The sequence below is a fragment of the Canis lupus genome, chromosome 7, assembly GCF_048164855.1.
Source record: "Canis lupus baileyi chromosome 7, mCanLup2.hap1, whole genome shotgun sequence".
Lineage (NCBI taxonomy): Eukaryota > Metazoa > Chordata > Mammalia > Carnivora > Canidae > Canis > Canis lupus.
The window spans coordinates 15,784,572-15,811,717 of NC_132844.1; the positions used below are offsets into that span (position 1 = coordinate 15,784,572).

The 27,146-nt window shown below is 39.6% G+C and overlaps 1 long non-coding RNA gene across 1 annotated transcript; it reads left to right on the top strand.

Annotated features, from left to right (window-relative positions):
• Window positions 1–1,178: 1,178 nt before the first annotated feature.
• Window positions 1,179–26,903, top strand: LOC140636236 (uncharacterized). Its single transcript, XR_012033534.1, has 3 exons — window positions 1,179–1,338; window positions 13,428–13,550; window positions 26,567–26,903. It is a non-coding gene; the product is annotated as an uncharacterized lncRNA (long non-coding RNA).
• The last annotated feature ends 243 nt before the right edge of the window (window positions 26,904–27,146 follow it).

Below are 27,146 nucleotides of genomic sequence, written 5' to 3' on the forward strand. Positions count from 1 at the left end.
CTTTGGATATAGTACACAATTAATACATCTTTGTAGAACTGAATGAGACTTTTGAGTAGTGCTGATAATTATGTTTAATTAAAAAAAGAATCTCCTGCTGTAATGAATATAACAGACAAGACTGACAAAGAATGGTTCTGTGTTGTTGCTAAATATGCAGATATGTGAAGTATGCGGTGGTTCTCTGCCTTAGCTTGGGTTGTCCTGAGACCAGATCTTAAGGCAGCTGGCTTTTGTGGTACTATTTCATTATGGAGCACAATCCCATTGGGGAACTGACACAGAGATGAAGGAAGACCAGTGATATGAAAGATTGTAAACTAACTAAATTTAGAGGGTGCATGTTATTCTCAAATTTGTCAGGCAATGTATGTGTATTTCTTTCCCATGAAATGTTTGTCAGTATGAACAGAAGGATTTAAGCAAGAATCTTTCTAAACTAAAAAATTCTTAGAGCTGGAAGGGATTTTTTTAAACTCATCCTCCCTCCTCACACCACTGCCAATTTTATGGATGAGCAAATTGAAAGCTGGAAGGTTAAAGGCCTTGCTCAAAGTCATACAGCTAATTTATTTTATAAGAATCATGAGTCTATATGGACATGACATACAGGCAATGTGGGTTCTTTATTTGTCCATTTATTCATTCTCCCTGCAAACATGGGTTGATCACAATTTTATGCCAGACGCTGTGCTCATTGCTGTACTTTAACATTTCTGATACTGAATGCATTTTTGCATCCCCATTAATATTGGTTTGCTCTATTGCTGCTTCAGGTATAGCTGTGAGACAAACCAGGCATCTAAGCATAATGCCCAGGGATTCATATCAACTTCTATTCCTGTGCTCTGAGACCATCCAACAGGTATGTTGTCACAGTAAGTACAACGTGAGTGTTTAATACTATTCTAGATGCAAGACCAACTTGGAATTGTAGCCAAGATAGAAAGATATACTGAAAATATAGAGAAGTATCAATGCTACTTTCATTAAGAGAAAACTACTCTTTAGCTTTTTAAGATTATAAAGAAACTTAACTATAGCTGAAATAATATTTAGAGAGCAAATTTCTTCAGGTATAACCTCCACCAAAACCTATGCCAATATCTGTGAGTTGGAATATTAAAATAAGAACAGTGCCTATGGAATGTGGGAAATAGAAATGGTGAATCGTTTCATTTAACTGTCACATCGGACCTGCATTTGGTTGTTCCCAACTCTAGCTGCACATAAGAACCATCTGGGAGCTTTTAAAAATACAGATGCTAGGGTTACATCCCCAGAGATTTTGATGTAATTGGTTTAGAGTGAGGTTTGGACATCAGAATTTTTTTTAAGGTAAGTCTAATGTCTAGTATATCAGGAAGCATAGGTTGGAGATACCATTAGAAGGCAGTTTAGAAAGAAAAAACCTTTTATACTATGGAAGAAAGCTTTGACTTTGTAGCCAAGGGACAATATAAAATTAGGGTTTAATTAAGATTAAGCTGATGACTGGGCAGAGCGGAAGGGGTGTGTTTGTGGGCATGTTGTGTAGGTATAGACTAGAGGCAGAAAGCCAGTTATCAGACTGACACAATAGGGCAACTGGGTGGTGATAAGGTGTGAAATAAGATTAAAATAAGGAAATAAATTCAACAGAAAAGAAAGGTTTCCTTTCTGATGGGCATGGGAAGCAAACAGAAAGGAGCATGTCCCTTTTTGATCCTCCTCCAAATTAGCAGTCTCCCTCTAAACTCAATTAAATATTATCTTTCAAGTATATATATATACGCATATATATGTATATATATGTGTATATATATAATTCAATATATGTAGCAATATATATATTCAATGCAAAAGAGATACTTTAATTATTCATATAAAGTGACTATTTCTTCTCCCAAAATAATCTCTAAGAGAATAAATTTTGCACATGTTCTAATGAATAGTTGAAATTTTTCAAAATATATGCTAACACATCTAAATCTTAATGAAATCAACACATATATTCTTATATCAAAGCTCCTTTTGGAATAGATTACAGAATCTATACCTGCATAATTAAAGATCCCTGAAGGGACTTCATATCAGGATAAGATCCTGAAAGAAAAAATAAATGAAAATGTGTATTTCTGCTATGTAGCTTCTACACACAGGCTCAGGCAGCCCAGAGATAAAAGATTATCTTACCAAATTAAAAAGTTTACTACAGCTTGGGCTTGTGAAGTCTAAGTGCAAATGTCTTTGTCTTAAAATAAGTAAAAGGAAATCAAAATACTCTCCGATTCTAGCCCTACCAGATACATTTCAGCTTCTCCAGTGTGTTATGGCCCCTCCCTTCTTTTTTCCAGAATATTATCCTGAGCAGGGCCAAGGACAAATGTCTTCTGGGTTGCCATCTCTCCCAGGAAGTCCTCTCAGACCATACAACCCTTGGTCTCAGTATTCATTACCACGTGTATCTTTCCTTATGTCACTATCACTGCCTATAATTCCCCTGCCATTTGTAATCAATTAATTTGTGTCTACTTCTCAGACTAGACATAAGCTCTGTGATGGTAGGAAATGTTCTGCTCTGCTCGCTTCATAGTTTTAGCACCCAGAGAAGCACTGGGTATAAAATAGATGCACTAGGGTCTGATAGTCAAGAAAATAGAAACTGTATCAGTTTCTGTGTTTTTTTTTTTTTTAACAGGTAATTCAACATGGAAGGCCATCATGGCACATAATAGTATGTAGAAGGGTGAATTTGGAGCTGAGAGTCAATAGCTTAATAACTAACACATCTAGAAATGTTCCTAATACATGGGAGTTATAGACTATATGTTTATAGAATAAATGAATGAATGAGTCAGGATAAAGCAAATTAAAGAATAAACTCAAAGGAAGAAGATAATGAACAAAAGTGGAATGTGCTCAATGAATCTGAATGATGCAGTGACATAAGAATTTTAGAGTAGGTGTCTGAAATCTGAATTCTAACTCTAGGGCCATATCCAAAAGCTGTGTGTCCTTGGGGAAGTCACTTCACATCTCTGTGTCTAGATATTTCTTTTCTATGCATTGTGGTGTTGAACAAGATATTCTTCGTTGTCTTTTATAGCTTTGACAGTGCAGTCTCTTTTAGTTGATTCTCTATACTCTCTGTGGACTCTTGGGTTTCTCACATACTCTGCAGTGATATGCTGAGCTGTAGCAAGAATCTGCAACAAAGCAGAGGGAGAGGTGTGTTATTAGGAAAGGTGGATGAGAGTAATACAAACTTGAAGGACATCACTTTATTCTTACTCTAGGAAAAGTGTGGCTGAATCCTCTTCTGCATTCACCGACACAAGTTATATATTACCGTATTATTATATAACTTATCACTTTGTATTTGTGAGGTCTGCAGAATTGCCTTTTGGCTTCCTTGTTAGTCATTGAAGTCTGAGATCCTGGTACTGGCATCTTTAAATTCCTAACATCTGGCAGCATCTGGTACATGAGAGGGGCTCAATGGAATAGAATTTAGTGAAGAGCATTAGGGAGGGTGGAAATTCTGTTTAGGAGTAAGCCAATTTTCAGGCTGCTCAATGGACCTGATTATTCCTGGCAATCAGAATAGTTTCAACCTTTAAACTGAAGCACGAAAAAAAAAAAAAAAAAAAAAAACCTGACGCATGAATAGTGTCTTCTTAGAAGTCAAGGAACATCATGTAGATTGAAGAAGAGAGAATATGGGAGGAAAAAGTCATGAACGAAATACTCCATCCGCCCATTAAAGGTTCTTTAGACCTCAGACCATATCCAACACAGAATTTACAAACTAGCCAACAGAAACTATAAGACATGATGCTCCTGCTTAAGAGACTTACAATCTAGCTGGGAGGTTACCAGGAACAGTACAAGGCTGAATCTAAGAGAATATGCCAGAAAATAATGTTTTGTCTGTCCTCAAAATGTGTTTGGGATCTAACTACCAAACACTACCACCACAGTATAGTTTAAGTCACCATCATCTCTTGGACCTTCTCACCTAGACTGCACGGCACTAGCATCCTCACAGGCCTGCCTGCAACCGCTCTTGCCTCATTTTGGTCTGTTCTTAACTTTATGGCAGAGTGGTTAAAGCCTATGTTAGATCAGGCCACTGCTCTATTCAAATCCACCAAAGCCTCCCCAATCTTTAAGAACATCTCTGCAGTGCCCTTGCAGTGACTTCTAAAGGCCTACTTCTCAGACCCCCTTAGCTATTATTCTTCCCCCCTCACTATTTAGAGCCAGGAGTCTCACTTGGCAATGTACAACTTCTCTGGAAAAATTAGCAATTTGGGACACGATAGATAACCCAAAATTCAAGCATGCTTGAAATTTGGGGTGTGTGTGTCTGAGTATGTTTCTTCTTCTGATTTTCTAATGGGAGCTGTGTTCATGGCATTGGAGTCGGACAAATGAGTGGCAACGTTGTTTCACTATTTACTACATAGGTGACCAGTTATCCCATGTTTCTGAGCCTCAGTTTCCTTTTCTAGGTAATGGGTATGATCACACTTCCTCTTGGGTTTTCTGTGTCTTAAATGATATCATGACAATCAAAAAGATTTAGCTCAGCATTTGCCACATAACAGAAGCACAGCAATTGCTAGCTCCTTTCAGTCCTGTGTGTATCAGGTTTGGACACTCAAGGTACAAAAGAGGGAGGCAGTGGTAAGTGCTCAGGGTAGGCTCACTAAACTGGTAACTGATCAAAAAGGCCAGGCCTACTAGAGGTAGTAGGCTGGATAGGAATGGGTTAAAGGAGTTAACTGGCTGCCCAGCTGGACCATTCTCAATCAAGGGCCTGCATAAAAAGCCAGCAGGAACAGAAGTGGGGGCTGGCCATGCTGGGAGTGCCTTCGGAGGCCAGCAGCTGAGAAGTTGCTCATCTCCTGGTTCAGCCTGTTGTCAAACCCTGGAGTGGGGGCCTGGGGGTGGGAGAGGTTGGATGGCCTTTGTTAAAACCCTGAGAGAGAGCAAGAGCAGTGTTTTATATTGAGCCTGACAAATAAAAGACCAACCTGAACCATCTGGTTGTGTAACATATGGGAAACACAGATTTCCATTGTAGATGACCAAAATATTAGTCTATTGAATCTTAAGGCATTTGACTATCAGGAAGAATTTGAATAATGAAATAAAGAGCTCTTAGAATGGTCAATCTGATGAGGGGAGTGATAGAAGAAAAGGTTTAGATGTTGCAAACAAAGTGATTATTGATTTTGGTACAGTGCATCTCATCACAGGGCTCCCGATTGTTTAGAAATATTAACTCACTGATCCTTAGAGTGTCGCTAGGAGGGAGGGAGAATTGTTCCAGTGGAGGGGAGCATGAGCACAGATTAGCTGAGAAGTCAGGAGACTGCTATTCTTGAGCAAAATGGATCAGAAGTGACAGTGGGACTATCGTGCTGCCTCCTGTTCCTATTTTTATGGTATGTCTTTGACTCATTGTGAAGCAAAGATTAAACACAGTAACCAAACAAGAGCCCTTGAAAGGCCTGCTGCTATGTAGGCAATTAGTTTAAAAAAAAAAGTATGAAATCATTTGACAATCATTCAAGGATTTTTATTTTTTAAAAGCTGTTTTTTTTCCCCTTGCTTTTGAGGTCGGGTTCTTCAACCCTTAGTAACAAATGGGACAAAATGAATGCAAAATTCAACTCTAAAAGTAGTCTGAGAGAAAAATAGCATAGGTTGCTCATTTCCATGCTCAGAATAAAGCATTGTATAAAGTTTGTTTTTGAAGGGCAGAATGTAGGAATGGCTGATGACGAGCCCAGTGGATATACTATAGATTGATTTTAGCAAAACATTGGAAAATTCTTAAAATTTATCCTTTGGTCTAACCCAAATTGTCTTAGGCTTAAAAGTGGCATCATGCTTTTACTGAGTTGATTTTGAAATTGGTTGGGAGTAAATTCTAACGCATCCAAAAGTGAGGTGGTACACAGGCAAAATGGGTCTTCAGTGTTGCTTAATTGTGTTGCTAATTTGTAAAGAGTGTAAAGTGACATCTGCAAAGACAGAAGGGTGACAAGTGCCAATACTAACCAAGTGTTTAAATAAAGAGGCCCAGAATACTCAGAAATATTAACAAGACGTTAATGGGCTCAAAAAAGTAAAAATATATTTGGGAGGGTAAGGGCTTTGTCATGACAGGGGGGTAGAGTAGATAATAATAATGTCTGGTATTCATAAAGCATCTGTCTTTGGGGATTTCAAAGCGCTTTGGATGTATATTATCTCATTCAGCACTGCCCCCTTTTGTCTGGAGTGGCTAAAAAGAGTGGCCATGGGGGGGAGGTGGCCAGCATGCCGGCTGGAGACTTTACCGTGTGTTTAATGACACTGAGGCAAAGTGTCTGGGGCATAGGGCACTTCAGAGAGCTGAGAGGCCCAGCAATTTCACACTCTGAGATTTCAAGAACAGGACTGGGATGATTCTCAGCTTAGTTCTTTGCTCGTGGTTTTGTAGGATGGTGAAAAGGTGAGGGGAGCTGAGGAGCCTAGGAGGAAACTGAGGTGCAGGGAGATGGAATAGACTGTCTATTGGTAAAGGGGACTTAGTCTCCCTCATGGGTCAATTCTGGGCTTTGTGATTGGGTGTCCACATAATGATGCCCTTGAACACAGAGATGGAGATCAAAAAGGGTCATGGAATGCAGGCGATGGCATAGAAGAGGCAACATAGCCACACAACTCAGGCAGACCACCTTGGAAAGTGGCGATATAATAGGAGTTCCTCATTACCAGGAGGCTGGAGACAAGTCGGAGTCGGAGCAGGGCTGCAGGGATTGACTTGTGGCTGAGCGAGCTGGTGGTGGCCGGGACACACTAAGTCTCCGGGCAGAGGAGGAATCATTGGGAGCCATGCATGAGGAAATCTGGGACTAATGGGATAGAATGAAGAACCTTTTCCAACAAAAGACATCCTTTGGATGGTGGGACAGCTCTAGGTCCAGTCATACTTTTACTGAAAATAACACCTATAATAAGTTCTATCTTTGCTTTTTGACTGGTAAACACACCTTATCATCTATGACCATGATACAATCAACAAACACCATGCAAAGGTTTTTGTTTGACACTTACTGTACAGCATCCAACAATAACTAGAACAGATTAAACTCTGCATGATCCTTGCAGGGAGATACAGTTCCAAGATTTATAGCTGAAGCTTTTCGTTGAAAGGATGAGCACAGCTTCACAAAAGGCCATAACCATTCCCTGTCCAGCATAGAGTCAAACCTTAGCAACCTGATTTTGTATTTTCCCAGAGGCCCTCAGATGAAGGATAACTGCTACAGAGAAAGTAGAAACAGGGATGATGCTAGAAGTTGAGCAGTTGTGCTCTAAAATCATGTAAAGTTTCTTGATACATTCATTCAGGCGGAGTTGGCTGAAAAAAACCCTCAGAAATAAACACCATGATTCCTTCAGGACGTGGTAGCTGTAGCCAATATAAGCCACTTCCTATATGATTCTGCTGAGATCTCGAATACATCCTCCTTCTTTGCATCATAGTAAAAACAACTGACTAGAGTAAGGGGAAACAACAGTCAAACAGCCACATTATGCAGAGAATGCACAGAGACAATTAATGAAACGTGATCAGTCTCGACATTTTTCATATTGCAAGTGGAAACGTGCATAGTATCTTATTACCTAATAAACTCTTGAGCACACTGACAAATTCTGAACACAGTGCTAACTGTTCTGGTGCACACACATTTCTTTCTTTTCCAGATTTTTGTTAAACACATACAAAAATGCCCCTGAACAATAAGTAGAGCTACTCACATGCCAAATCCCATTAATAACGTATTATAATGGTTCTCTTATGATGCAGTTTTCCATTACTGACCTTGCAGATTTTATCCAAAGTATGCCTGACCTCCCAGGGTCATTCCAGGGAGCCTGTGCTCAATTTCTAAACATCAACAGGACCGCTCAGACATGAAATCGCTGTGTCTGAAGAAGTGAAGCCAGCTTCTAGCGTTTTAAAAAGAAGCCCTTCTATGTTGTGAATTTTTTTTTTTGGGGGGGGGTATTAGATTCATGATTTAATCAAAAGACTAAATTAAATAAGTGAGCAAGTAATAATATGTAGCCATTTCTTCAACTTTCCTGCTCAATCCTGCTCAAATGAGTTGGCAGCCTTTCTAGGCTGGTTTAAACTTACACAATTACAGGCTTCCAAACTAATTAGGGAGCAGACGTTATAGGACTTGCAAAATTTGGCAGCCATTGCTAAAAATAAGAGTTCAAAACTATCTGTTATGAAAACGACTGGAAGGTTCCAAGGAATAGCAATACTAAACCATCAGCATGGCCCCGAGCAACTCGGCTTCCTTTTGTGCACCTTTTCTTCCTTTTTCATGCTAGTGGTGAGAGGAAGCTACGCAGCTTTCTGTGCCAAAACAATGCCACCTGCACTTGGTCTAATTTACAGAATCAATGCATCAATGCTTTTATTATTTTCGCTATAAAGCATCTTATAAATTTTTGAAAAGTTCTGAGGTTACAACACTATTAGAGTTGTCTCTAAGTATTCCATTTTGATACTGGATTTTTTATGTCTCTTAAAGAACTGCTGCTGTAATATAATTCCTAGAAGGAAAGATTTGCCCTGAGTAAAAGCTCTTCAGGAAGGGTTCACAGACTGATGAGAGTGCATACGTGCTAACTTATAATTTTGAAGTCACTGATGCTGAGGAATCTGTAAATACAGCCAAATGGAAGGCAACTGTTGGGACAAGTGTGATTATCATACAAAGAAAGCAAAGTCTCAAAAAGTTGAATGATTTCCTTCAAGCTCCCTTGACATGTTTGCACGTGATAAAACCTGGTAGGGACAGCAGCTCTTTACTTCTACCTTCTTGTCTACACGGAAATGAGGATCCTAGCACTTTCACAACGTGGGACCGTAACCCTGCATTGGGAAATGGGTATAGGAAGGGTCACAATCCGATTTATTTTGGTTCTTATAGTTATTGAACAACCAGAAACACCATAGCCTGATTCATTACGTGGTCTTGACACAGACCCCAGGGGCCAGAGCTGGGTTGAGGCCACGAGGCATGTGCACACATGCAGATACATACAACACTATTTTCTCTAGTACATTTTTACACTCTCGGGTACCTACTGAAGTTACAAAAGAGAATACAGCAATGGGTGTAGGAAATAGAAATGCCATCATGTACATGTGGGATTCAGTTCTTTAGCAAAAACATCCTGTACTAATGTTGAAAAATAGTGTCAAAAAAGAGGTGCCTGGTAAAAATTTGCTGATGGGTAGAGTTTTGGATAAATTGAAGGGTGTTCCCATATATATTTGGAAGATATTTCTTTCTTTTTTTTTCTCTCCTGATTGTATGTGGTGGCACTGTCTATAGCATAATTGGGAGTCATTTGACTATCAGGATTGGGAGGGTGAACTTGGCAGGCACTGGAATAGATCTTCACTGACTGGCCTATGTGGGAGTTAAGCCTTATGTTAATTCAAACAACATGTCTATGTTTAGACAAAGGCGATATTGTATAAATGTAGCAGAAGATACTCTTCCTTCTCTTTTGACCCCCTTACGTCACTGTATCTTCCTTTTCTTTCAGATTTTAAAATCTCAAAATAGCTACATACACTTTCTACCTACACTTACCTTTGTATTTATTTTTTCAAAATCTTACAATTTTGCTTTCACTTCCACCAAGCTCCCGCATATAGCTGAGGCCTGAGCCCACATGTGCTCCTTTAAATCCCATCAGGCCAAACCCCATCTAATTGTCCTTCATGTCCCTTTGCTGGCTTCTGCTCCTTTTAAAAAACCCCAAGGTTGGTGTTTCCATTTCAGCTCTTTTCCTTCTCATTACTACCTATTTGCTGATGACCAACCTTTATCATTACTTGACACATTTGTTAGGAATTCCTGATCCATATGTTTAACAGGGTACTGGGCATCACCATGAGATGTCCAACTCAATGTGTCCACACCTCACTCACTCCCATAGCCCCTGTCTTCACCTTCCCTCTTATTTCCACTCCAGCTCATGATTTTGCCAGCCTGTTGGCTATCCCAAGGAAAAAATGTGTGAATTCTCTTGCTCTTCCTCTTTCCCTCATTCTTCTTATCCAAATGGATAAGTTCTGTCAACACACCTTACAAACTCTGCTCAAATCTGTCTGATGACACACTCTGTCTTGCTGGTGACACATTTCATATCCTCATCTCTCTGTAGACTACTGTGGTGGTTTCTCCTCTGGGATCCCTTTGGTCAGGACTGCCTCCTCCCTAATAAGCCTCTGCCTGGTTGTCAATTTCCAAAATGCAAACCTGCTCATGTTACTTTTCCCTTTAGAATTTTGCAATGGTTTCCCACTGCCAATAGGATAAATCCTTCTGATGGTTATATGGCATATGAGATCCTCCATGATCTAGCCACTATTTAGCTCCTTGGTCTCACCTTCTAACATGTTTTCGTATACAAATCAGGCTCTAATCATGGGGAAATGTTTGCAGTTGATTCTCTTCCATTCTTTCCTTTTCTCTGCCTAGGTTATTTCATCCAGCCTTATCTCCACATCAGTAGTTCTCAAAATTCTATCTCTGATCTAAACCTTGTTTCTGACTTCTAGATTCATATGTTCATCTATTGGATGTCTAAGACACATCTCAAACTTAATGTATTCTAAACCAAACTCCATTCTTTCCATGGTCTTCTTCATATCAGGATACGATAATTTTTTGTTTCTGGTTGGTCAAGCCAAAAACTGCAGTCATCCTTGATGCCTCTCATTCTCTCAAACTTTGTATCAAAGTGATAAGCTGTTCTGTCAACCTTACCTTCAAAATGTATCTAAAATCTGAGTTACAAACTTGGTCACAGTCACCGTCATCTTTTTCTGGTTTGCTGTTACTCCCTAACTGGTCTTCCTGACATTTCTTTAGTCTACTTTCAGCCTATTCTCAACAAAGCAGTCATTGTGTCAGATCATTGCCCTCTTCTGCTCAGAACCCTCCAATGGCTTCCCATGTCACTCTGTGGAAGCCAGGGCTATCTTCAATAGCTTTTTCTGTTTCCATGGATTTTCATATCCTAATTCCCACTGAAAGATTTATATACATTGGTCCCTGCATTAATTAGAATCCTCTGCTACTTTCTGCATCCAAAATTTTGCAGGACCCAACTCATTTATCAATTAACTGTGTAATATTTTTCTTTGCACACTGTTACACAGAGGGGATATTGTTATTTAACCTTTAATGGTCTTGTCAGCAGCCAAACTGTACAACAGTGAGAGTAAAAAAGTGTGTCTTGCATATCTTGTTATCCTACACAGACTGGTCCATAGAATAAGATCCAGAAGTATTTGTTCACATTATTGATTATGTTAATATTAAAAAATAAGTGGTGCTAAACCACAGGACTATATATATGTTACTATATATATATGTATATTACTATATAATATAAATTATATATAATAATTATAAATTATATATTTTATATATAACATATATATATATAATATATATATAGCATTAATTTTGTGGTCCAGGAGTCCTAGATCTTGTTAATCTATGAAGGAGAAATAGCTTGATGTACATCTTATTAACAATAGCCACAAAGCTGACCCCAAGGAACCAAGTATTAAATCCGTCTCTCTGTCAATATTGGTGTCAGAGCCCTTGAAAATATTTCTGATTTGTAGCCATCTAAATTACATATCTCCTTGAGATTAGATGGATACCCTACTCAGAATTAGACTAGCCCTTGGAGAGTTTACTTTGGTTCTTAACCTTTTGGGTATAATAGACTGTTGGAGGTTTTGATGAAAGCTGTGACCCTTCTCCTCCCCAAATGCCCATACACACAGTCACTTAATATTTCTATAATTCAGGGGCTCAGGTTATTGAAAGTCCACCCATGGATTTTCTAGGATTCTATAGATCCCAGGTTAAGGATCACAGAGCTCCTGGACCGGAATTATATATTTTTTTCTTACTACCTTAAATGGTTACATGATTTTAGGTAATTCACATACCATATTTGTGCCTCAATTTTTGTCATTTACAAAAAGAAGTTTAGTCAGTCTAGCTCATAGAAGGTGGGCTGACTAAATCCCTTGGGCATTATGCAGATTGAAAGTATAATTTCATCTAGGAGAGTTGAGTCAATAATGAGAAGTGTGGAGCTTTACATAATAGTAACTCACCTTACTAAATAGTTATGGTTAATTGAACCCAATTCACCTAGATGCAACAGAATATAACCAAAAAAAAAAAAAAAAAAAAAAAAAAAAAGAATTAGCTTATGTCAGTAAATGCTTCATTTGAAAGTAAATAACTCTAGTTCTTGGAGCCAGTCAGTCCCTGCTCTACTTTTCTTAATCTGTAAAACAGCTCTTAGCATCAATCTCTCTTTATCCTATGATTAATTAAGCAATCATCTCTTTTAAAGATTTATTTCTTTTTTTGTAAAAACTGATGGCATGTTTTTAATGAAATTGTAAAATCTGATCAATGTCCTCCAATCCCACACAAATAAAGGAGCACAACATTGTGTGCAGAGCAATGATTTTTTGAATCAATCTGTTTTATTTTTTATACATCCATTTCTCCCCAACAGCAAAAATTTTTAAAAATAAAATAAAAAAGATTTTAAGACAATAAAAATTAGTAATGTTTTAAAAACCTTTTCCTTAGAGGCCCTGGCTTTCTAGAGGGCTCAGTGATGGTGACGTAGTGGGGCTCCCAGATGAGTTCTATGGCTTCCTCTCTAAAGGACGGCTTCTCCTTGCATAGCTTTGCCAAAAACCAACAAGATGTGACATGCTCATGACACCAAGAAAATACCCAACCTGGTCTCAAAGTGTCTAGACCGTTGTGTTGCCTCTGTCACTTGTGAATCTTGCCAATGCCAACTCATTACATTATATTTACATATCATCTTCTTTATCCTACTCCTCTTCTTCCTCCTCATTGTCCCCAACCACCATTTACTGAGAACTTAATAGAAGCCAGGCACTATGCTATTTTGCTACATCCTTCAGTTATTGATACAACCTCATAAAGTAGCTATTATTAATCTAATGTTACACTTGAGGAAACTGAGGCCAGATGGAGGTAAGTAATTTTTCCTAGGTATTTAGAAAGCGATGGTGAAAACAGAGAAGAGTTAAGACGAAGTACACAAAGGCAATCACAAATCAGGAAGGTAGTAGGTGGGAAGAAGACTGAGAATCTAAAAGTGTTCTGTGAAGCTGGGCCAAATACAATTTCTCTGAATAAAAAATGTTACAAGGAGAAAGGAAGGTAGAAATATGACTGACCATGTTTGAAAAACAGAATTGTCAGGGTAGAGCACAATGCTACATGAGGAAACTAGAGTTAAGAGTTTCTCCTCCTCTTTTTTACCCTCAGCACAAAAGGGAGGAAGTTCTTACCGCTGGACATGAATTCCACTTATGGAGTGAGCTCTACACACGGGGAGTGATGAAGCAGGACTACTGGCGGAAGGGTTCCACTACTCCACCATTGCCCAGAGTAAGTCTGTTTTTATCCCATATTTCATTCTCCACCCCCACAAAGTTGCACTGTGGGTAACCTAACCCACATCACTGATGGCCTTCTGCTATCCTTTGAGGCTGCCTTCACCACATTGACTCCTGTCCCCAAGAAGACTTTGGATCATTGAATTTGATTCATCTCATCTCAGTGATGTTTTAGCACCCCCATAGATTGGCAACCTGAGTACCTTCCCATAGGCCCACCACTTAAATCTATTTCTGCTTTTGGAGAGTCACTAATACATTCATTTCACAATTATTATTTACGTAGCTGTCCCAATTCCAGTCTCTAGGGACACAATAGTGAACGACATAGGCATTGCCTCATTCACATATGAATCATACACACATATACAAGTAGGAGAACAATGGGAAAAGGGAAACCAAGTACTCATTCTATGTAGATCATGTATATCATTGCTGTATTATACAGAGAGGAGGAAAAAAGATCACATCACAAAGACAATCTTCTTTTAGTCATTGTGTTTATCACTTAAATTACAAATTTCTACACTATGGCAATAAGAAGAAAGAAGTGGTTGTGATGGTTCTCTCCTCAAATCATCCTTCCTGGGATAGAATGTGTATAACCTACCTGCCCAGCCGAGACAATATCACATCTCTCCTCCCCATGTTGCTTGGATGAAACCCACTCTTGAGTTTCTAGGGCTCAGGGGAGTTGAATGGGCTAATAGGCAATCCCAGCTGAACCTTGGCAGACCTTCCCACCAAACCTCAGGGGTTACTGGATTTGTAATGCAACCCCAAAGGCATTTGTGAATCAGCTGCAGTGGAAGTGCTTGCCTGTGGCATCTTGCCAAGACCCTATTAGAAGTCTCTCAGAAGAGCCTGACAACAGATATTATAAAGGCTGCAAAAGGATGATTATGGTCTGTCATTTGAAGAGTCTACACATGGACTACACATTTAGTTTTCTTCATTATAGATGAAAATGCAAATGCCCCAACTATAAACTGTCTAGCCAGTACCATCTACTGTATATTGACTGCAAATACAATGATGATGCTATTAATCATCTCAATTCTTCCTAGGGCTGGTGGTAAACTTAACAATGGAAAGTCCATAATTGTGGTACAAATTTGCTATCTTCACCATATCAATTCCTGGTTTAATGCAACATCTTTTTCTGAAACAGTAGGACTAGCCACTGAGAAAGACATACCTTCTGGGACTGGCACTTGCTCTTAGAATCAGACATTCCCTCTCTGGGTTAAGCAGCCTGAAAGTTAGGACTTCACACACTGATAGAGCGCTGCTTAAAAAAAGGGGAGAAAGAAAGAGAATTGTTCCTTAAAAATACTGATGGAGAGAGAGTTTCAACACACACAAGGGAAGGAGACAGTGGGAAAGTACAAGATTATGATGGAGTGGTGCTCACATGAAACAGAAAAGCTTTGAGAAAAGTATTCTTTCCAACTCTCAACTCTCCTTTATACTAGACCATAACTAATTATACATGAATAGATTTTTTAAATTTAAAAGTAGTATAAATAGCAAATTTTTCCATTGCTGCACAGAGTATGTAAAGAAAATAAACCCCTCTCTGAGACAGCACACCTGCTACAAAGATGTTACAAAATGCAACAGATACGATCTTTTTGAGAGAATCCTCAAAATATGATTTATCCCAACTATATCCTCAGGCTGCTTTTAGGCACAAAGTAATTCCTGCTCCTGTTGGTGAATTTCAGATTTTTTTCAACAGAGTTACTGAGAAAGGGGTAAAGAAAAGTCCTTTGATATTGGGGGGGGGGGGAAGATGATGAAATTGAGTAGAAGAAGATATTAGAAGAACTTAAGGAAGGAGAGCTCGACATGTTTGAAAATAACTCATAACAAAGTGACAAAGATTAAAATTATAGGACAAAATCCTCCATTCAGCTATTTACTGTAAATATTTATTAAAAGAGCAAGCTTGTCTCCCCTCTAAGGATATCACTCCTCTGACCTCTCATTTTACATTTCCAACAGCCTTTGCTGTATAATCTTCACTCAGCTACTTTATTATGACTCTTAAAGTCTAAAATTAATCTAATTCATTCATTCACTCATTTGCTTGATGTTTATTAATAACTTACTATGGACTAGATGTGAGAAACGGAGGTTCCTGTGTACCTAATTTAACACCTGGGAATCTAGAGGCCATTCCAGTCCTTCATGTTTCACCCCCAGTTGTCTTTGCCGCCACTCAAAATGTAAGCCTCTCTGGTGACTGCATACTGTCATTCCCATGCTGCTTCGTGCTTTCTATCTCTTGATTCAATCTCTCGGCACTTCTCTCTCTCTGCTTCTTATTGCTTTTCCTCTGGAGTCTCTGTGCCATGGAAAACAAATTACTTCAGAACATTATCTTTTTTTACAAAATACTTTGCTTTATTTTGGCTCGAATTAAACCTAAATTTTTATCTAGGATACTGCCTCTCCAGGAGCTTGAATGAGTAGAGGCTTCAACGGGAGCAGGAAGTTGGGTCTGCTTTTATCTGGGTCCTGAGGCAACTTCCAGGTTATATAAAATTTTCTTCTCCACTGAGATTCATGCCGTATCACTCTACCACCTTCTTTTCAATATTATTTAACTACCGCTAGTCACTGCTTCCCAGTCACTAGACACCCTATTCACAGTCTTCCTTTATGGAAAGACTTGCCAACAACATAGGTAAATTCAGTGTTCAGGCCTGTTACTCCTGACACCTTGAAACTATGATTTTATTTTCCTCCCCACAATTTTTTTTAAAAAAATAGACCTTATTTCAGAGCAGTTTTAGGTTCTCAGCAAAACTGAAAGGAAAGAACAAAGATTACCCATACATGCATAGCTTGTCCCATTATCAACATCCTCCACCAGAGTGGTACATTTGTTACAGTTGATGAATTTATGTTGACACATCATCATCACCCAAAGTCCATAGTTTACATTAGGATTCTCTTTTGATGTTGCATTCCAGTAGCTTATATTCTCTCTTTTCGAGCCCTGTGGCCCCCTGACTATACCTGGCCCTTGTTACTACTCAGTTCTATTCCTTATCAAAGAGCTCAACTCCAGTATCCCACTCTGGCCATAATCCCTATTCTCTCATCTCTCACTACTACTGCAGGATTTCTGCAACTTCCTAGTATTTTCCCAGCATCTGAGCATGCCATTTTCTTTCCACTGCTTCTCTGGAATCCTTATTGACCATTTATTTTTATTCTTGTTTTTAGAATTGTTAATATTTTACAGCCTCATCATTGCCCTTGTCTGTCAAGCAGAATTCTTCACTATGTCATCTTTTTTCCAGCCCGGTCTTCTAAGAGCAGGGAGAGGGCACCACTATGAAGATTGCTCACAGTAGAATTTCCCAGTTCTCAGTCTCAGCTTGGCCCTGTGTTCTAGCTGAAGATGTGTTCATTTGTTCATAGTCAAGATTCTTAAACACTCACCCATTAAGAGGGCACAAACTCACCTAGCCTCTGATTCCTGCCCTCCACAAATAGATGTATGTATGTTGGAGCATTTCTTCTTTCTTTCTCTCTTCTATGAACCTGATTCTGTGCCTTTCATCGCCTCCAGGACATTAGTGTAGTGCTTGATCTCTTTTTCTTGTACCTTCAATGTAATCTCACTATGAGTTTCTTTCCCCTAAAGCTAAAAATATACACTAAATTCATACATCCTAACATAGTCATTGATACATGCACAATAATACTGGGGTGAGTGGAAAAAGATACAGAGCTATATACATAAAATGAACTCCCACTTCATAAAAATAATTATATAGAACAAAATCTGGAGGGAAATAGAGCAAAACTTTACATAATAATCTCTTAGTCATGGGATTTTGGATTACTTTGATTTTATTGATCATCCTTTTTCAAAGTTCCCAAACTTCCCATGGTTAGCATATATTACTTTATTTCTTACACAAATAAATTTTTTCTAAAAATGCATTTTTCAAAGACTTATGATCATACTTTTGATCCCATGTCCCACTTCACTGTATTCTATTTATGTAATATTTATCTGTATTATATAATATTTATCTAGCAAGTGTCTACATTTATTCTACTTTTTCAGTTTCTTTCAGTTCTCAACCCCATTGCCATCTGAATTCCACTTTCCCAGTTTGTTTGAGAGACTCTGGTATTTTCAAGATGACCTTCAATACCATTAGATCAGAAGACTGTCACTTCCTGTCCTCTGAACTTCAAGGCTGCATCTGCCCCTGTTCCCCTAAGACACTCTCCTCCTTAACTCCCACTCATGCTTTCGGTTTTATCTCCAACACCCTGTCCTCTCTCTCCTCTTGCTCCTTAAATGTTGAGATTCCCTAGGAGTTAGTCATCACTCCTCTACTTTTATCTCTCTTTTTTCCCTCCCTGGGCCATACCAGCCACACAGATGCATTATCCAGGACACATTTCCTCATAATTTGGAAATCTCTACTTCTTGCTCTGGTCTAAAGTGTTTCCAAGTTTAAGGGACATAAATGTACTTCATGTACAGTAGTAAGAGAAATAATAGCCCTTTTAAAGAACACATTTAATAGATTTTACAATATAGTATATTTTATGTTTCAAATAGAATTTGGGCTTATATGGATAGGATAGTTCTCATTATAGCCAACCGGGAATAATATACTCAGATACAATCACATAACAAAAATCTCAAAGATGGGTATTTTCACATTTGATGTTATTGGCGCTTATGTGGTAGATCTTACATTTCAGTAAAACTGAAAGCAAACACAGTATAATAAGAATAGCCCCAAATAAAAGCCAAAATTTTCAGTATCATTTGAAAATAGAGTCCTTGTGACAAATGCTGTGGATACCTGATTATTTTATTGTTTCACATAATCATCTCACCATGAGTTATAATCAGACATTCTAAATTATCTACTGAGACTTTATAAATAGTAATAGAAAAATGGCTGTTTTATTTTCCCTTTCAATGTCAAAAATCATTAGAATACTCAAATGGTAATGTACAGACGCTCACTTGGCAAATGGTTAAGGTAAAGCAAAGAACTATAGCAAAGCCCTGATATACCAGTGGGACAACTGGAGAATGAACAAAGAAATTAGATTCCCACTTGGTGTAATTAGTCTTTATATTCCTAGCTCTTTGAGATAGGTGTGGCATTCCTTCTCACCAGCCTATGCCATTCACAGAACCCCGGAATCTGAGTCTGTAGACTTAGCTCAAAACTGTGCTCTGCCACTTGGACTTTGTGTGGATTCTGGGTCTTTTGCTCTTTCTGAACCTCATTTTGCCCATCTGTGAAGGAAGTTCACACGGTGGGCTGAGCAACAGCCCATGTGGCCACAGTGACACTCTTGTCAAGCACAATAGACTCGATGTCTATTGAATCTCTTGACAAAATAATCAAGTCTGCAGATTTTAAAAGTTCCTCATTTAAGGGCAATAGAGACAAAAATTGGATTTTATTATTTACTCTTCCATGCACTAACTGGCTGATCTCGGGCAACTCAGTTAAACAATGTGTGTCTAAGTTTCCTCAGCCTTAAAATGAAAAGCATAGATGAAATGAATTATTTTTCCACTCTGATTCTAGGATTCTAAGACCACATATTTAGGAGGTGAGTTACTTTCTAAAACATTAACATGGTCCTTTTATTTATTCTGCTGTTTCATAGAAGAAGCAGCTTCACTTTAAAAATGTTTTGGAAAACATTTGGAAGTCAATATTAAACTTAACTATTTTGAAACCTTTCAATGAAAACTAAAAGATAGTATGATTTTTCTTTTGCTTTTCACAAGTTTCTTTTGGAAGTAAGTGTGTAAGTAATGAATAAAACATCTAACTGCATATGTGTGCAGATGCAAATAAAATTAGGCATTTCATAGCTGGTTGGAGCAAGAATTCCTATTCTAAGTTTCTCTCTTCACTTATGCTGCTGTTCAGAAAAAGCAGGCAGAGAGAGGCATTTCGCATCCATGGCTAGTCATAAAGTGACTATGTTTTCTGGGGGTAGGAAGACATAAATGACATCTTTAAAACTCTGGAAAACTACTGCCAAGTACTTGGGATCTGAGATGATCTGGGGCAACCTCTGGAGATTTAACACAAACCCTGAGGCCGCTGGGAATTACCAGGAGAAGTCAGAGTGCTTCTACCTGCAAAAGATGTTCTTCCTACTGTAAAGAATGAATCATCCACTGTCACCTTCAGAGACAGTCCCAAACAACCAGTCCCAGTTGAGAAGTTTCCCAGCCCTCACCACTCAGAATGAGACAAGATGATATAATTAACAAAGTAAAAACATAGTATCTTTTTCTACAACTGATAATTTTTAAAATTAACTTGTGTCGTTTATAGGAACCTGGATTTGTCAGATCACTGACATCTACTGATAGCTGGTGATCCTTATTTAATACTATTTGAGAGTTAAATTCAAATTTTGCACTCGTATTTGAAAACACATCTAAGTCCCAACATTTCTTTGCAAATTCTTGACATCTGGGACCACATAATGACGAAGATCGATGCGAAGATGCAATAGGCCTCGTCTATGTGTGTTTCAGCAATTCTAAACGAGAAATTAACATTTATTAAAACCTTTCCCATAAAGAGACAGACCTAAAAGAGCTTAAAAAGAAGAATAAGAATAAGAATAAGAATAAGAAGAAGAAGAAGAAGAAGAAGAAGAAGAAGCAACAGAGGGGTAGACCCAACACCTAGCATCTAGTGTGTTGTGGTTCATGAGTTAACTGCTAATGTAGCTGCGCTGCAAATTTCCTAAAGCTGGTACCCACTGTACCCTGTGCGTCTCATTTTAAAACAATCATTTATGGGTGTTAGAGGATGCCTAGGAAAGCAGAAGGGTTCTGTGTCAATCAAAGCTAATCACTGGTACAGGCAGAGGGCTTTTGTTGGCCTCCATGCTCTAAGCTGTGCTTCCACATCTGTGTTTGAAGAGATTAGAGAGGTGCTTCATACAAGAACTGTATTAGTTAAAGCTGATCGACAGTATTTGGAATAAATCATGAAAAAGTTGAGTGCCAGAAGGGAAGGCATGGCAAGTGGGAGATTGAAACTGACGAGGACTAAATCCACCCCCGCCAGTAGCCGCCCCCCCCGGCACCCCCCCTCATCTGTATTTCAGTTTTGCTCACTGGAGAGCATTACCAGGTGCCACGCTCTCGCCACCTCCTAGCAAACACGCAGCGACCCAGCCAAGAAGCCCGACGCCAGTGTTTCCCGTGACCTGCTTGCCACACTTGGATGAAGGGCTCCAGTTTTATTTGAGGTGCTTCATGGAAAACAGATTAGCCCAAGTGGGTGAGTGGGATTTGGGGACCAGGGATGGGAAAGCATGAAAAGTGAAAAGAGATCCCAGCAAGAATGAACACCAGAGCCCCCTCCCCGTTGATAGCCGTGTTCTCTCGGCATGAAGGCCATACACTGGCAAATAAATTATGAGTGACAAGTATTTGAACCAATAAAGAGGGCACTATATTTTATATGCAGTAAATTTAATTCCAGATTGTGTTTCACCTCAGCAGGGTGACATGTTTATTGCCAGTGAAAGATGAAAGCCGAGGGAGTTAGAGGCAAGCGTCAGCAGTTCTAGTGGGCACCCGCAAAATGAAGATTTGACAGACCAGTGGCTGAGCCCTTGAAATGAAATGCCAGATCAAATTTTACCCCAAAGGGGTCAGATGTACTGTCATGCCCCCAAACTCGCAATACCAGCTGAATAAATGAGCCCGGTTCAGCAGGGAGCAGGAGGCCAAGAGCATGCTCTGTGAATTTTCTGCTCCTGGAATCATCAGCTTTTCCAAGTGCACCGAGCCCGGGAGGACCAGGGTGAGGTGTGGCTGCGGGAGGATGTGCTAGAAGGGATGTGAAGTGCCGCTGCCTCTGTGGGGCTCTAAGTGTCGTTTTAAAAATCTATTAAACAGATCGAAAAGTAGAAGTGAGTCTAAATTGATCTGCCCGTCTCTCAATTTCATCCTACAAGCGCTCAGCTCAGGTGTTCAATTTATTGAACCATAACCCCTTTTTAAACAATCAACATCAACACGCAATAAATATGCTCAGCAAGGGCAATATTTACATGCATGACTCATTGTTTTAGAAGATTTATTTGTGGGGGAACTGACTGGCAATTACACGGGACTTCCTTTGGCAGACGGTGGCACAGTGGCATGTGCGTCCGGTTCTGGTTACTACAGAAACTCAGCTCCTGGAGAGCTTTCCCCTGTGAAAGGTGGGGAGGGATTTTTGTTATAATCTGCACATGATTTCCCTTGTCATTTCAGATATAAGGAGAGAGGGAAGAAGGCAGGGAGGGAGAGAGGGAGGGAAGGAAGGAAAGAAGGGAGAGAGGGAGGGAGGGAGGAAGAGGAAAACTTGCTGGCCTCAGCTGAGTATGTCCACAAAGAGTTTATGGGCTAATTCCTATAATGATGCTGATAATTCATGTAAAACGGTAGCCAGTCTCTCCTCTGCGCGCTTATGAAACAGGTTCTGTTTTCCAATATATGGATTGGGCTGGCCAACCGCTTTCGAACTCATTTGTGTAGACATAGTGTCATCAACTCTTGAATCAATCAGAAGGGTTAACGTTTTAATCAGTCCCTTTCACTGACCTTGCTCTGTGGGACCAACAATAGCATCTACCATGTATTTAACTTCACATAAATGTATTTTCTAAAAATATTTTATTTATTTATTTATGAGAGACACACAGAGAGAGGCAGAGGGAGAAGCAGGCTTCCTGTGGGGATCTCAATGCGGGATTTGATCCCAGGATCCCAGGATCACGACCTGAGCCGAAGGCAGATGCTCAGCCACTGAGCCACCCAGGCATCCCATATAAATGTATTTTAAGAATGTTTCTCCTAGGTTCAATGTCAGCAAGATGAAGATGATATAACATTCCCGGACCCTATAATTTCAGAGTTTCTTCCTCTTACTTGGTGCCTCTTTTCTTAGTTTTGTACGTCTTTTCCATATAGTCACTGAAGTTACAAAGAACAGGTACTCTTATGCCTGGATGAAAGACAATGGATATGAATAATGATCCTAGCACCACCTAGTTGCTTCTTGGAACTTTAAAGGACCCACTTGTTTCCTGTGAGAATGGCCTTCACATTTGGTGAACACAGCTTTGGAACAGAAGCAGAACCTGGCGTCCTCCTGGTGACACGTACCATGGTCAGTGATTGCACTTCTATTCCTCACTCACTCCTGCCTTCAGGATGTTGTGAGGGTGACTGTTGGCCAGAATGCGTGTACATGTTGTAAGGTCTTTAGATAGAAGAGTTGCAGTGTGAAAGAGACTTGGCTGTCACCATTACCACTACCCTGGTCCCGTGCTGATTCCTGATCACCATTTTACTCTGGTCATTCATTCCCTTGGCTACATTCTCCCACGGAGCATAGAACTGATGCATTTTTAAGCTCACATCCTCTGTGCTGCTCCAAGTATTCCAGGAGTCTTTCTTTCAGGACATCAAATACATCCCCCTCCTCTCAGGTTCTTATGCCCTGACCTTCCCTATGTCTATGTTCCCTGCTGTTCCCTCCACTTTCTTCTCCAGCCTCCTTTGTCTGCTCTTTTCAGACCTCTTGTGTGGGCTGCACTTGGAACAGAGTCCCATTTGTCTGGCGCATGCCCTTCCTCTTGACCAAAGAGCTCCCGAAGGCTCCACAAGCTTTCAAAGCCCATAGCTGATTGCCAGCCAAATTAATCTATGCAGTTTGTTTCCCTTCTTGCAGATCATAATTATTGGTCCCACTTGCAACTCATTATAAATTCTTGGGATAAAGGAAGCACGTCGTAGGTTAGGAGGATGGGTAGTTTCCAGACAACCAAAAGTATGAATGATGTCAAAAGAGAAATGATATTTAACTCCACCATGGTCACATTCATTAAAATCGATAATGTACAAGACTTCCACTACATTTTGTAGTTAGAATAAACACATCTCACGTGGTGTAGGCATGATAAACCTTTTCTTTCTATCCTTCTGTGTTTGCCTGTTACTCTGTTAGTCCTAAAATCCTGTTGTCAAGTAGTTTTAATACCTTCTCTCAAGTTCCTCATAGATTCATTCCTCCTTTCTGATTTTGCAGCCAAATCAAGAATCAGTCATCTTTCACTCAAACGCAGGCCACCTTAGGGACCTCCTCACTAGGCATTGAAGCCTTCGTCTTGTTTCACGGTCTTGGAAGCTGTTTCCTTTTTCTCTTTCCTATAAAATTCAATTCAAACTCTTCATAATTCTATTTAAAATTCTCCATTCTCTGACCCTTCCAAAGCCACCAGCCTGATGTAGGGCATGTGCTATGATGATTGGATCCTCAGTTTCCTCCTAAACATCCGCCTTGATGGGTGTTTTTGAAGATAGAGGTAGGCATTTTCAATCCTGCCCACCACGGCTGGCATACAATAGTTGCTCAATGAATCACATGTCATTATTTATTATGACAAATGGTGCCTCTACTTCTGCCCAGCGAATCTGCACCTCCTTCTTAGAAAGTGACTTCACTCCCACCTTTTTCCCCTTTGCTCATGTTTTTCACCACACTCAGGTACGTTCTCCCCTTCATTTGTATACCCTGTTTCGAAGCTCCCATCCTGTCAGGAGCTACAGCTTACTATGTGCTCTTGGGGTCTGCAGGCCAGGAAGAAAGAATGAACAGATACCAGAGTGGCTCTGTGGGTTATGTTTAGCGCTGTTCTCCATAGCTCCTAGAGTTTATGATTACAGTTTGACAAAACACCCAAACGCATTCAATAAGTACTTCTGCTGAATTATGCTAAGTAATTTAAGTTTTAACCATCAATGCATATTTAAATTTTGGCCATCCTTCAAGGTCTAATGTAAATGCCTATCCTCCTCCCCCAGATGAGTTACTCTCATGATGTTTGGCCCTAGATGAAGTGAGTCTCTGTTTTTAAAGTCCGAATGTTCTATTTGGCAAGAATCATTTATTATCAGATGTTGTGGTTGAACCTGAACATATCATATCTGCCTTGATGGAGGTTCAGTGAACTCCTGGAGGAAGGAGAGAGGATAGTTCAATCCAGCAAATGTTGGCCAAGGCTCCAGGAGAAGGCCACTGATCCTGGTGGTGCAAGCAGTAAAACATGAAGTTGCTTCCAGCCTCTAGCTTACAAGCACTTATATTTCAGAGTGTCTGGGGCCAGCTGTGAGAAGATGATAGGAAGTATAAAGTAAACAAGAAGAAACTATTTCATAAGTGCTCGTTGGCACTCCAGGCTCCGTGGAGCATCAGTGGAAGCTCGAGGAAGAATTTTGATTTGCATTGGGATCTATTTAAAAATTTGGGAGGTACATGAGATGACTTTTTTAGTATTTAAGCATGTAGCATAATGACCTTGAATAGTATATAGTTTATGAGTCTTTGCTGAATGAATAGCAAAGTAAATGGCGTGCTGTTGCACTCTTTCCATTTAATTGGATTTTTTTTCCCACATCTAGTAATCTCAGAAGAGTTGGTAGCATCTGACTTCCATAGGATGTGTTTATCTCCTAAGGTGAGGGTCACCTGTATGGTAATCTGTGAGCCTGAACTTGAAATTGATTATAACTGAGCTCAAGTTGAATTGAGATTCAAATGGACGGTGGTTGTGTCAAGGTCAAGGAAATAAACAAGAGAAACAGTTGCAATTACAGTGTAAAAATGAACAGTTTAGAGCAATGTTGAATAAGAGTATTGCTTGGGACAGCCAAGCGCAATTGTGCTTGCGCAGCTAAGATTTCTTTAGCACTTCTTCCATATAGTCTTCCCCCAAGATGTTAATTGATGTTGGCATTGAATCTTTTGAAGCGATGGGAATTCATATGTTAAAATGTCCAAGAAGCAGCAAAAATGAGTGATGGAATGGGTCACTGGATATTTTTAAAGGCCAAGAAGCACCTTCATTGGAGGGTGTCTAAAGCACAGACCCCAAAGAGCCTCCGAGGATCGTTCCATCCACTTTTGCTCTATCCCTTTGTACAGAGGCTAGGACAGCAGCATACAGCCCCCAAAAGGAGAATCCTCACAATTTTCTTCAGAATGCCAAGTGTTATAGTGAACGATAAATAACCTTTCTGTAACAAGCAGCCCTTTTTTTCCCCACTGGAACAAAATGTTCAACTCTATTTGAATAAAAAGCCCACACATATATCAAATTAAACAAAATAGCATTGTTCCAAATACAGATCAGGCAATCTTCCCAGACTCGTGTCAGTAAAAATTTCATCGCACTCCACACCATTGTATAGTAGCTCTCTCTCCTCTTCTTTATGTGTGAGTGCAGAATCACTATTCTTAGACAAAGGAATGCAGACACAGGCCGTGTCCCCCATGCACTTGAATAAAATAAAGGTTCAACCAGGGATTGTGATGGCAAGAAAGAAAAAAAAAAAAAAAAAAAGAACGCACCGTTGCAAATACAGGTGGAGATAGTACCCCACAACGATATTAGGAGCCATGGATCAACAAGAAGTTATTTTGCTTATTGCCAGGACAAATATTTTCCCATTTGATGAGGCATAACTCTGGATCGATGTTAATGAACCAGGAAGCTAATTGTGTGGCGTGTGTGTGCTGAGACAGGATGGAGGCGGTGGTGTGTGGGGCTTGCCTTGCCCTAACTCGTGAGAGTCGATTGTTAAATTTTCAGGGTTTTGCAAGCTTCTTTTTTTTTTTTTTGTTATATATGATTGTTATTAAAAATTAACATAAAAGTGTGTAATAAAATTCAAGAAGTTACATCAAAAAGAAAGATAATACCCAAACATATTACTTTGTATTTTACTGCATTTTACTGTGATGTGTGCTCTTGAGGTTATTTATATCTTTTGTATCTATATGGTAGAAATAGTATGGAATGGTGTGATGCTCTCTATTTGTTCTGCAATCCTCATTCACCCTGACACGCTGGTGGCTTGGAATTGACTCCCACTACAAATCAGAGTTATGGCTTTCTTTTGTTTTTGCTTTCCAGAGAGCTGATTGTTAAACATTTATCAGCACACTACTGGGCAGATGCTCTTTGAGAACAGAACTAACTTCCGATGCAAACTTGGGCTGCTGAGCTGAAGAGGATTTCGAGCGGGGCCTCCCTTTAAGGTTAAGAAGATGTACCTGTGCAGAACTTACAGGGTTCGGGGGGCAGAGTTTGTACTCTGTGCTGCCTTCTGTAAGATGGATTAAAATAAATCCCTCCAGTCTGACAACTCAAGTGTTTTTTTGAACACCTGAGTTCATTGTAGGACTATATTTATTATTAGGCCAAGTTGGTTCATCAGGAAAAGTTTATATTCATTCTCCCAAGTGCAATATTTTCCCAGTCTTACTAAATGTGGTGGACGTTCAGCTGTAATAGGCAGTAACTGAACATTGGGTGGCACCGCAGCAGGCTTGCGACCACCACTTTTCTCTCTCTTCCCACCCTTTCTGAGATTCTTGCTCTTAGTACACTGAGGAGGTGGAGTAGGAGAACGTGAGCACGGTTGGGAGAGAAAGAGGCAGAGCTGATAAGTGGTAATGAATCAGGTATCCTTCCACGTTGGGCTTTTGTGCCA